Source organism: Alligator mississippiensis, chromosome 10, assembly GCF_030867095.1.
Source record: "Alligator mississippiensis isolate rAllMis1 chromosome 10, rAllMis1, whole genome shotgun sequence".
NCBI classification, from domain to species: Eukaryota; Metazoa; Chordata; order Crocodylia; family Alligatoridae; genus Alligator; species Alligator mississippiensis.
Window position 1 is genome coordinate 16916662 of NC_081833.1, and position 12221 is coordinate 16928882.

Below are 12221 nucleotides of genomic sequence, written 5' to 3' on the forward strand. Positions count from 1 at the left end.
TTGGTGGCACTAATGCAGACCCAGGCAGCAGGAGGCTACAGTTCTTCCTCCCAAGCTTGAAAACACTGATTTTGAGTTCACACTATTGTCAAAGGTTGCCCTTCCACCTTCCCTTCCCATGTCCTAAATGCTCAATAGGAGCCCTTCTGTGAAGGCAGATGTCCCGGAGACAGTGGGGAGGGTGCTTGTGCTGCAGAACTTCACAGAAGGTGTTTTGGGGGACTACAATTGCATTTCGTGTGCTTTCCCTGAAGCAATGGGTGCTCTCACGGAAGACCCACTGCCTTTGACGGCTTCAGGTTTTCAAGAAGATTAAACATTGGCTTTCTCTGAGAGATGCTTGGTGTCTAAAAGGTTGAGAACAACAGCTGTAGACTGACGACAGGTTTGGATGATAAACCACATGCTCCAATGAACACCGGTGCTGTACTGTGGAGCTTTTATGTTCCTGGGACCTGGCCCTGCCCTCCCAAACCCTCGTTTAGAGCATTTAGAGCAGTAACAGAATAGTCCTTCTATAGTATCTGCCCAAGCGAGCTGTTGTTTAAAAAGCTAATGCATCTCTGACTTAGTCGGTAAGGTGCAACTTTGCCTTGCCTTCTGCCTAACTCCAGACTAACATGGCAAATTATCTCTCTCTGCTAATGGTAACATATTTTACCATCCTTTCTATCATGCATGTTCTTTCTGAATGGAGAGGGGTCTTCTGCAGGCTGGTGGGGGAGGATGAAAAAAGGATGAACTTCAGGATGTTGATGATGAACTGAAAAACACACCAGGGGGAACCTCCTTTTCCTGGAGCTGCCTGACCCCTCGGGTCCAGCTGAAATCTTTGGATGCTCTGCACAATGTTGGACCAGCTCTTGTCTTTCAAAAGTTTTTCACAGACTCCTTCCTGCTTATCCAGACCTCCCTGGGATCACTAAGAAAGCAACTCCAGAAATCCCCAGGATCTTAATTCTCACATGTCCCCCATTTCTGACAGTAGTCCTCACTAAAGAGACAGTGTGACTCATTCACTTCATAACACCAGGTTTGGGCCTCTCTTCCCCATTGCTTTGTATTGTTGGCATTGGATTCACAACCCAACCCCACTACCTTTGCTCTGGGTGAGCACAAACTTCAACTCATCCACAACCCCTGACGCTTGATAATAGGTAAGTTTATTCATCCACAGTGACAGGAAATAAAAGCCATGCAGGCAAAGCAAGTATGACATACATTACCCAAATTTCCCAGTTCCAGCATATACACAAGGTGAGCAGTCCATCCGGCCAGTACATTAATGCAACCTTGAGGGTCTTTGCTTGAGTGTCCAATGCCAGCAGCCTTACAGGATTACTGGGGGCCAGGCCTATATCTATCTCTATTATGAAAATAAAGTGTGGATGTTTTCAGTTCCCCAGGATGTGTGGCCATGCTGTTTTCCTTGCTGGGTTAGGCACCCTGTTTCTTTCTGAAGCCTGGTATACCCGGTTATGAGAACCAGGTCTTTTAACAATCAATTAACCCTTGTTGCTATAACCATTATTATTGTGTGTGCATATAAAACCTATTAGCCAGTTTCCAAAAGGAAAATTCTATATATCATTTTCAAGCCAACATCTATCGCGCTGAATAGCATTGCTGTCACAAAAGGGGCATAGTAATAATCAACATTGTCCTGGGCCTGTGTCCCACGGATGGCAAAGGTAACCAGCTGACATTGTAGCTACCCAATATTTCTTCCTGTGCAGGTGATTATGGATTTTTACCCTGGAGTGAGAAACACTGAATGTGGACCTAGACAGGTTAGCAAGTTGGGCGGATCAGAATCTGTCGAAATTCAACTTCAAGAAAAAATGTCAAGTGCTCCACCTCGGGAAGAGAAACCCCAACACGCCTGCAGGCTTGGCAGAACCAAACTGATTAGCACCACGAATGACAGGGACCTGGGGATAATAATAGACCACAGTATGAATATGAGCCAGCAGTGTGATGCTGTAGCCTGTCGGGCAAATAATACTCTGGCATGCATCAATCGACGCATCTGCAACAAAACCAAGGAGGTGATTCTTCCGCTCTACTCAGCACTGGTGAGACCGCAGCTGGAGGACTGTGTCCAGTTCTGGGCACCACATTTTAACGAGGAAGTGGACAAGCTTAAGAGAGTCCAGAGAAGAGCCACCTGTATTATCAGTCTTCAAAATCAAGCCATACAAGGACAGGCTGAAGGATCTGGGACTCTTCAGCCTGAGGAAAAGCAGGCTAAGAGGGGACCTGGTAGCAGCTTACTGCTACACTAGGGGATTACATCAAGAGCTTGGTGAGCAAGTGTTCACCTGTGCACCCAAGGGGAAAACAAGGAGTAATGGCCACAAACTCCTGGAAGACAGATTCAGGCTCAACATTAGGAAAAACTTCACAGTCAGGGTGTCCAGACTATGGAATAAGCTCCCTCCAGAGGTGGTGCAATCACCTACCCTGGAAATCTTTAAGAGGAGACTAGACAGTCAACTTGCTGGGATCACCTGGCGTCCACCTATCTTTCCTGCTTGGTGCATAGGGCTGGACCTGATGAACTTCTGAAGTCCCTTCTGGCCTTATACTCTATGAATCTATGAATCTCATACTGGACAAGAGACTCTGGAGCAGAAGCAGAGCACAAAGCAATGAAATAACAATGTTGATTGAAATCTATGAGTGTCATGATCCGCAGGAAGCAAAAGGGGCAAGCACAACACTTTGCAGCACCTGGGCATGCGTGAGCAGAGTGAGGAGCAGAGGGGCACAGGCCATGGTGGCAATCCAGACAAGCTCAGACTCCTCAAGCAGATTGGTGTTGGTCTGAGAGCCGCCAAGTCTCTCTTAAACCAACAAAGTTGAGACCAGGCCTTCAGGCAAAGCTACCCTCTGCTCACTGGCTGCTGCTGACATCTCTCTCCCTAAAATTAGAAAAGCCATGGGGAAAAGGGGGAGATTTAGGGTCCTATTCTCCTCTGACTCTCACTGCTGTGAATCAGGATTGTGACCTCTCTAGATAAGAAAGGAAACTAGTGTGAAGCTGGAGTCAGTGGGGAGAGACTGAGGCCAAGGCATTTCTCTGAATACCAAAGTGCAAAAGAACTAGGTGGGTTTTCCTTTAGTTTCCTCTCCCACCGCCCAGGACACCCTGCTACACATTTAATCACCAGAGCCCAATCCTCCCGGACAGGACAGGGACATCTCTGAGGTGCGGCTAGAAATGCCAGGGCTCCAAGGAAGGAAAAGGAGTGAAGGGACAGATCATAGCTGAGAGAGGAGAGGTGGGAACAGGGACTCCAATGAGGCTGTTGTGGGGGGAGGCAGGTCCGTATGCGAGGGGAGGACATTGGGGGCTGAAGGCAGAGGTTTGATTTGAAACTACCAGAGATGTTCTGTGCGACTGGGCCCAGGATACAAGTCTGAGCGTCGGTTTCCTCCACCATAAAATGAGCAGTGTATCATATCTTGTCGACTCCTCTCATCCCTCGAACTGATGTCTGAGCACCTTCCTCATGAAATTGGGATGATCTCCAAAGGCCCTAGTGGGGCATCTGGCACTATTCCCCTTTAGAAGTTACAAACTTTGAGAGTAATTCTGTATTTTTACTTATTTTTATATATTGTGACACCCTCCTCCCCTTCTTTTCCTATTATTATTTAGTCTACTTTTGTTCTGGGCCACTGGCTTCCAGGCAGAGAGGTAGAAACATGGGTTAAAAAGGAAGAGCTTGGTTTTCACACTTCACTTTTGAGCACAAAATTGTGTCTCTGGTCTCTGTGCAGTTCCCGATGTGGAAAGGACTCCATGCTGCTTCCCTTGGGTGTGGCGGAGACACAAGTGTCACCACCCATCCCTAATTGGGCAAGACAATCCCAGAAGGTGAAGATCAAGTTCCAGTCCTGCACTGAATGACTCCAGGGTGATATTTGTCCCAGATTCCCCTTGACACAGTAAAAGCACAGGAACTATCCTCCCAGGATCATGTGCAGGGATCTGGGTTTCCCATCCTCTGTGGAAAAATGCAGGATAATTGTGGTTTCCCCTTGTAGGCTGGCAGAGTTCCCAGGCTGGTTGGGGCTGGGGGAACCAGGTCAAGGGGAACCCCATGATTGTGTGTGTGTACACACATGCACGTGACCAGCAATACAGTGAGACAGTGGTAGAGGGCAATGCCCCCAGCTCCCTGAAGGCAAGTTTATGGAGCAGGGGCACATTCAGGCCTGCACAGTGAAGAAGGAAGTGGGGCAGGACTGGTGGCTGGAGCTGGGGGTGCTGCCCAGCTGGAGCAGTGCATGGGGCCTGGAGCCAGCATGTGCGGCTGTGGGGCTGGCTGGGAGTGGTACGGAGCATGGGCAGCTCATTGGGAGGGGGCTTGCTTTCCACTGTGTGTGCACTCCCAGAGATTGGTAAATGGCAGAGCACATGCCCCCCCAGATTTATGCATAGGGGCAGATGTGGGCTGTCAGCTGTGGGTTTGGGGCTTCCCACCCTGCTGCCCTTCCCTGGGGCCTGCATGGCCCAACGGGCAAGTCTCACCATGGGATGGTGGAGCAGGGCAGGGAGGCTCAGTGCCACTGCCACAGGGAGCCCTGTTATAGCCATGCCTCCATAGCAAGGAGGCCCCTGCCTGCTTGGCTGTAGCGGGGGTAGTGACAGTGCTGAGTTGTGCCCCCCTCTGCTGCTGGGCAGGCAAGGGGAGACTTCCCATAGTAGCACAGCTATCACAGGTTTAATAGTGATAGCAGCAACATCAAGTTTGTCGGCCATGATCAACTGGGTCTTGTTCACTGGGCCGTGGAGGGCCCCAAGAGAAGGGGAAGCAGGGCGGGGAGACTAAACCCCCTCCCCCACCGCACGGGCTCTGCCCAGCTCTGTTTTGGTTGTGCCATCTGCAGGGGGGTGCAAATGGGGTGGGGGGCTTGGTGTTGGGTGTACATGTGTCCCACGGTTGCATTTTCAAAAGACGGCCACACTAGGAGGCAGTCAACATCTGAACAAGCAGCAGTGAACGTAGTGACACTGAACCAGGCTGCAGGCGATCACATTGCTTCCTTTCACAATTGTTTTGAAGGCAGGAATGCGAATCCTCCTTCTCTCAACTCTCACCCTTCTCCCAGCCCCCACTGTCCCTGCAAAGCTTCTGGGACAATCACCCTGTGTACCCAGACCTCCAAGGAAGTGAGTGAGAAGACAAATCCTCTGGTGGCTGGAAAGGATTCAGGGTTGATAGGAATCACTCTCATTTCTCACATGTCCCCTTTCTGACAGGAACGGTCACTAAAGAAACAGTGCGACCCGCTCCCTTGGTAACAGGAGGTTTGTGTCGCACTTCCCCATTGCACTGTGTCATTGTGTGGAGAGCTACTGCCACTATCATAAGTGCTGCAATAATAATCAGCCTCGTCCTGGGCTTGGACTCCAGTGATGGTCAATGTGGCCGTGTTACCGGACTTGGAACCAGAGAACCGCTCCGAGATACCGGAGGGTCTGTTATTATTGCTGTACATAACGGTCAGGGGGGCACTCCCAGGTTTCTGTTGGTACCAACCCGCTCCGTAGCTACCAATGCTACTGCCCGTGCAGGTGAGCGTAGCGGTTTGTCCGGGAGAGACAGACACCGAAGGCGGCTGAGTCGGCGCGGTCTGAGCAAGACAACCTGTAACAAGAGAGAACACACAGACATGAAATAACCCCTCGTATCGAGATCTGCAGGCAGCCAGGGGACAAAACCCCCATTTCAGCACCTGAGTAGCACATGAGCAATACGAGGAGGAGCGGGGCCAAGGCCATGGTGGAAATGCAGACCAGCTCTGCCTGCTCAAGGAAACCAGTCGCTGGCTGGGACCATTCAAGTCTCTTTAAATGCCCACAGCTGAGATCGGCCCCTTCATGTAAATCTGCCCTCCGCTCACTGGCTGCTGCTGGCACCTTATTCCTGTAGATGTGAAAACCCCAGTGGGGAAGGAAGGGACTCTGCGGCCGGTGCTCCTCCCATGTGCACTGGTGTCAGCCCATATTATGGTCACTCAAGGGAGGAGAGAGGACCTGGGGAAACTGCCCTGGTTTGTTTTGTTTTTTTACAAGGAGATAACAAAAGAAAATGCACAGCCAAGGATACTCTGCTGCCCATTTCCTCACCCAGAACCACTTCACAGGCCTCTTCCATTGTTTCTGGTCAGAAACTCCCGTGTCGAACTACATGGGAGATTAGAGACTGAAGCAACGATCTCTGCTTAACAAGGACGTGTTACCTGAGAGGTGACCCTGTTCTTGGCACTGTGGACTAGAGGCGGACAGTGGGTCTCACCTCAAAGAAGGTCCACTGGACTCAAAATATGAGGCATCACTCTGATCTCACATTGACACCTCTGGTATTCAGCCTCTATCAGCATCTAGAAAAATAATTGAAGGCATCACAAGAAAGTGTGACTGAGAGATCTGTGAGTTGAATCAATCTTAGAAGTATTTGCAGCTGTATGTGAGTTTCTTAAAAGCCTTAAGCTGATCGATGCCTAACAGCGCTTACTTTTCCCGTATTCACAACCCTCTGTTCTCATCCCTGATCTCCAACAGAGAAACAGTGGAATGGGGAGAAACCAGGAATAGGGACAGAGCTTGCATTGAAAGAAGAGAGAGGAGCTGGAAATATGACCTGTTTTAAAAAAATTAACACAATAATAGAGTCCTAAGAGAAGACTGTAGCATTTTTAGATTTTTAAGATTAAAATTTGGTGTGGATATATGTCATGTGGTAGACAAGTTTCATTTCTCTGCTCGTTGTGTAATTTTTTTTTTCTTTTACATTCACTTGTCTTAGGGACAAGGGTGTTGTCCCATTCCCACATTTTGTGAGCAGGCATTCCTGCCCTGCAAGGGGCTGTCACAGCTCGGTCTGCATGTCCTTTGCATGAAAAGGCCTTTGCATCTGCTTTCCACGGGTCCTGGAAATCTTGAATCATTCACAATCCCCCCAGATGCACTCCTGGCTCTGTGCAGCTTGTGTCCTCCATGATCACTGGAACAAACACAGACTTCCTCGTTTTTTTGACAATTTATGGGTACAGATTGCCCCCTGGTGTTTCTACTCACAATGGTAGCCCAGTCTACTACCCATCACACTGTGCCTGTCCCTGCAGATTGCAGAGGGGTTTGACACCCTCTGGTCCAGCTCTGCAACCTCTGGACAAAGCTGGACCAACTAACGGCTCCAAAGTGGGAATCACTGGGGGCCCTGCTTTCCAGATAAGACTGTGGGAAGCCCGAAAGATCAGAATCTACTTTAGCTACTGATTTTAAGAACTGATGTGACACTAAACCCCAGAAATACGATGTGGAAAGTCCAGATACCACCAGGCTCAGTGTGGCTGGCCAGTAGGAGGTGCTCCTGTGCTGAGGCACCCACCTCACTGCGTCCGACCTCCTAACAAGCTCTGATTGCCTCCCCAGGGGCACCTCACATCTGACCGCCCCCCTTCCTGGAGCACACCCACTATCCTGGGGTCACCGCTCCCACCACCCTGGGTTCGGGACTGTTTCCGGACCTTATGCCCCCTGGGGTACACAGGCCTTAGTCCTTGAGTGTGCTTGACCCACTGCTAGGACTTGGGGTGCTTCCTTTAGCCTGAACCACAAAAAGTAGCCTCCCTTGGTCATCGGAGCCAAGGCAATACAAAAGGCATGCCCAAACCCTCACCAGTGAGCCCACCACACTTGGTACAGTGGAGAACTCTATTGGTTGCAGAGAGGAGACTTGGGGAAGGGTACAGGATAGAGAGGTATCACAGAGTAACTTGACAGCAAACAGTGTAGCTGGGTAGCCTTTGAATGTGCATCTTCTTTACAGCAAGCTATATTTCTAGATAAGGTTCAGGTAAATTACTCACAAGTGTCATCCAGAGTCTGACTGAGCTTTCCTCTGGAGGCAGGCAGTTCTTCCAGGAAGAAGGGCTCTTGAATAACTTTGTGTGACCTCATCACTAAGTTTGCACCAGAAGCAGCCCTGTTGGCTGATGTCCAGTGCTTTCAAATGCACTGACATTTGGGGCCTGTGAAGACCAGATGTTTTTGAGTGTTACCCAATCAATTTAAAAAGCCTCATTGGACAACTCACAGATTGACATCTCTTGAATCACTGTCCCTCTGCCATGAGGATGGGGCTAAAACAAAAGAGACTAATTTCGCTCCCCCTATACCTCTTGAAGTCCTGTAGTAGCCATAACCTTGGGCACCCAGATTGACAGACAGGTAAGGAGACAATGGCAAGTAGAAACCTAATAGAAGAGGCTAGGAAGATACTGAAATGGCTTTTTCTGACCATCAGGACCAGAGAAAGCTTTTCCATTGCCATTTCCTTTGTCACCAGGTGGCAGAAGAGGTGGTTGCAGCCTCTCCACTGTATAGTTACACAGGACATTGCCTGCCAGGCAGTGAAGCTCCTTAGCCTCCATTAGCACAGGAATATCTGTGTCTCCTCTCTGAAATGCAGCAGGCAGGGGAGGTTTTCCCACTGCCATGCACCTGGGGGTAGTTAGATCCAATGGGAGAAACCACCTGGATTGCTCTCTTAGGGTTGGGCTTATCCTCTCTTCTAAGGGCCCATCTAGGATACAGACTCCTGGGTGACACGTGTTAATGACCTTCTCTCTTTTTAATGGCCTGGATCTTTCACTCCTCCTTTCTTCTGCAATTCTGCTCTTAGCTGCTCCTGGTACTGTAGTTCCTGTCTCACGGCCCTACAGAATGTTTTTAGCTCATTGTAATAAAGTTGGATGGTAGCAAAAACAGAAATTAAATTGAGCAATATAGCTCTGGACCCCTAGTAACGCTTCTAGTTCAATTTTACCTGCAGAAACCGGTGTTGTGTTATATGGAATGAGGAACCACACCATCTGCACCCTTCTCCATTTTCAACATCCTACATCTGTCCATGGGCGTCACTGTTCTCTGTGATATTCCCCACATGGAAATGCCTCTGCACTGCTTCCGGCAAGCATTGTGTAGACTTGCAATATATTAATAAGCAAAAGGGGATGACAGTAGCCCAGAGGGAAGCCACACTGAAGTCCCAATTATTCCTTTCCCTGGTGTAAAAGCCTAAAGGGGAATTGGTATGAGTTTCAACTATCACTGTTCCCTGCCCTCCACTTCTCCTGCAGAGTCCCTAGTAGAAGTCTTCCTGCATGCCCGGACCTCTTGGGGGTGACTGAGGATCTGTCTTCTCAGGTGACTGTGAACGTTTTGTGGTTCATTGAATCAGTCGCACTTGTTCCCCTTCCCCCATTTCTGACAAGAGCTCTGACTTGGAAAACAGCCAACCAGCTCTGTTTGGTTGCACACGTTTGTGTCTCACTTCCCCATTGCCCTGTGTCACTGTTTCAAGCTCTGCTGTCACTATGCCATGCCTGGCAGTAATAGTCAGCCTCGTCCTGGGCTTGGACTCCAGTGATGGTTAATGTGGCCGTGTTCCCAGATTTGGAGCAAGAAGTTGGTCAGAGATGTCTGATCCTCGGATGCTATCGCTGTATATAAGCAGCAGGGGAACGCTGCCAAGTTTCTGTTGGTCTCAAGTCACACTGTAGCTACCCACATTTCTTCCTGTGGAGGTCAGTTTAGCAGTTTGACCGGGTGAGACAGACACCGAAGGTGACTGCGTCATCACGTACTGGGCCAGGGAACCTAGAAGAGAAGAACAACCTAAATTTATAGAAAGACTTGGTTTAACTTTAACTTCAGTTACCAAGATCTCTAGGCAGCCAAGTGAGAAACAAAATGCATTATAATACCAGAGCAGTATGTGAGCACTGAAAGAAGGAATGGGACCCTGGCCATAGTGGGAATCCAGACCAGCTTGGCTGAGACAATTTGACTCCTCAAATCCAACAGAGCTGAGAACAGCCTCTTCATGCAAGTCTGCTCCCCTCACACTGGCTCCTAGAAACGTACCACACTCACCGATCTGATGCCCTCTGATGGGGAACTCTGAACCTCCTTCTTCCCTCTGTACCATGGTGTAAAATTGAAGGTAATTTTATTGATGTCATGGTGTTCTTCATATGCTGTCGGTGATCACCGGATTCAGGGTGTGCACTTTCTAATATTTCATAGAATCATAGTATCATAGAAGCAGGGTCGGAAGGGACCTTGTTGATCTTCAAGTCCAACCCAGTACCTGGTCAGGAGGGAACCTGGGCTCAAGTGACCCCAGGCAGGTAGACCTCGAGCCGCTTCTTAAAGACCCCCAGGGTAGGAGCCAGCACCATTTCCCTTGGAAGTTGGTTCCAGATCCTAGCCACCCTGACTGTGAAGTAGTTCCTATGGCTGTCTAATCTAAACCTACTCTTCAACAACTTGTGGCCATTATTGCTTGTTATCTCAGGAGGGCGCTAGGGGAAACAAGGTCCCCCCAAACCCTTCTGGTCCCCCCTAGTGAGTTTATAGATGGTCACAAGGTCCCCCCTCATCCCTCTCTTGCAAAGGCTGAACAGGTTCAGGTCCCGTAGCCTCTCATTGTAGGGTCTGCCCTGCTGTCCCCGGATCATGAGGGTGGACCTCCTCTGGACCCTCTCAATGTTGTCCACATCCCTCTTGAAGTGGGGTGTCCAGAACTGGACACAGTACTCCAGCTTTGGCCTGGCCAGTGTCGCGTAGATGGGGAGGATCACGTCCTTGGCCCTACTTGAGATGCACCTGTGGATGCACGATAGGGTCCGGTTATCCCTGTCGACCATGACCTTGCATTATCAGCCCGTGTTCATCCTGGAGTCAATGATGACTCCAAGATCCCTTTCTGCCTCTGTGCTCTCAAGAAGGGAGTTTCCCATCTTATAAGTGTGCTGCTGGTTACTACTGCCCAAGTGCAGCACCTTGCACTTGTCTGTATTGAAACGCATCCTGTTTTTGTTAGCCCACCCCTGCAAACTATCCAGGTCTTGCTTCAGTCTTTCCCTCCCTGCTAATGTGCCCACCTCAGCCCAAATTTTAGTATCATCAGCAAATTTGAACAGGTTGCTTTTCACCCCGTCATCCAAATCGCTGATAAAGAAATTGAACGGTGCGGGCCCAAGGACCGAGCCCTGGGGCACTCCGCTGCCCACTTCCCCCCAGGTTGAATATGACCCGTCCACCACCACCCTCTGAATATGACGCTTCAGCGAATTAGCAATCCATCTGACCATGTAGGCATTGATGCCACAGTCGCCTATTTTTTTAATGAGGATGGGGTAGGAGACAGTGTCAAAGGCCTTGCTGAAATCCAGAAAGACTACATCCACGGCGACACCTGCATCCAACGCTTTTGTGACCTGATTGTAAAAGGCAGTCAGGTTGGTCTGACATGACCTGCCCCTAATGAAACCGTGCTGGTTGCCCCTCAGCATCATCCCCGATGCTGGCCCATCACAGATGTGCTCCTTGATGATCTTCTCAAAAAGTTTCCCCAGGATTGAGGTAAGACTGACAGGCCTATAGTTGCCCGAGTCCTCCCTCCTCCCTTTCTTAAAGATGGGGCCACATTGGCTATCTTCCAGTCATCTGGCACCTGGCCTGAGCACCCCGAGCACTCGTAAAGCTGTGCTAAGGGCCCAGCAATAACCCCTGCTAGCTCCCTCAACACCCTGGGGTGGAGAGCATCTGGACCTGTTTACTTGAACACGTCCAGCCCCTCCAGAAGCACTCTAACACGGTCCTCCTCGAGGCGTTCCCCTCGATTCCGTCTTGACACACGGTGGAGGAGTCCCGGTCCCTGCACAAGAAAACGGAGGTGAAGAATTTGTTAAAGATGTCTGCCTTCTCCTCTGGCGCAACCACCAGAATGCCCAGCGCATCTTGCAGGAGCCCCACATTTCCCGGTGCCTTCTTCATCCTCCCTATATATTTTAAAAAGGATTTTTTATTATCTTTGATCTTGGACGCTAGTCCTAACTCTATGTCCACCTTAGCTTTCCTAACTGCTCCCTACAGGCCCGAGCAGTGGAGGTATTCTCTTCTTTGGAGATAGCCCCCCCTTTCCACTGGGTGTACGCTGCCTTTTTGGCAACCAGGCATTCCTGGACTTCCTTGGTGAGCCAGGGAGGCTTTCGGGCACTCCTGCCCACTTTGCTTCTTGTTGGGATCGTCACCCCTTGGGCCCTGAGTATCGCCTCCTTAAGAAACGACCACTCATCTTGGGCACTGAGTTCCCCTGACCTCCAGAACCCCAGCGCCTCTCCCACCAATCTCC

At 49.9% G+C, this 12221-nt stretch overlaps 1 long non-coding RNA gene across 3 annotated transcripts in view; it reads left to right on the forward strand.

Annotated features, from left to right (window-relative positions):
• Nucleotides 1–9715: 9715 nt before the first annotated feature.
• LOC132243443 (uncharacterized) overlaps nt 9716–12221 on the forward strand; it is a 39006-nt gene continuing 36500 nt past the window's right edge. The window contains exon 1 of one of the 3 annotated variants that reach the window (XR_009455020.1): nt 9716–10025. This is a non-coding gene — a long non-coding RNA (uncharacterized LOC132243443). The remainder of the gene's footprint in view (nt 10026–12221) is intronic. The other 2 variants (XR_009455022.1, XR_009455021.1) reach the window with 2 other exon arrangements.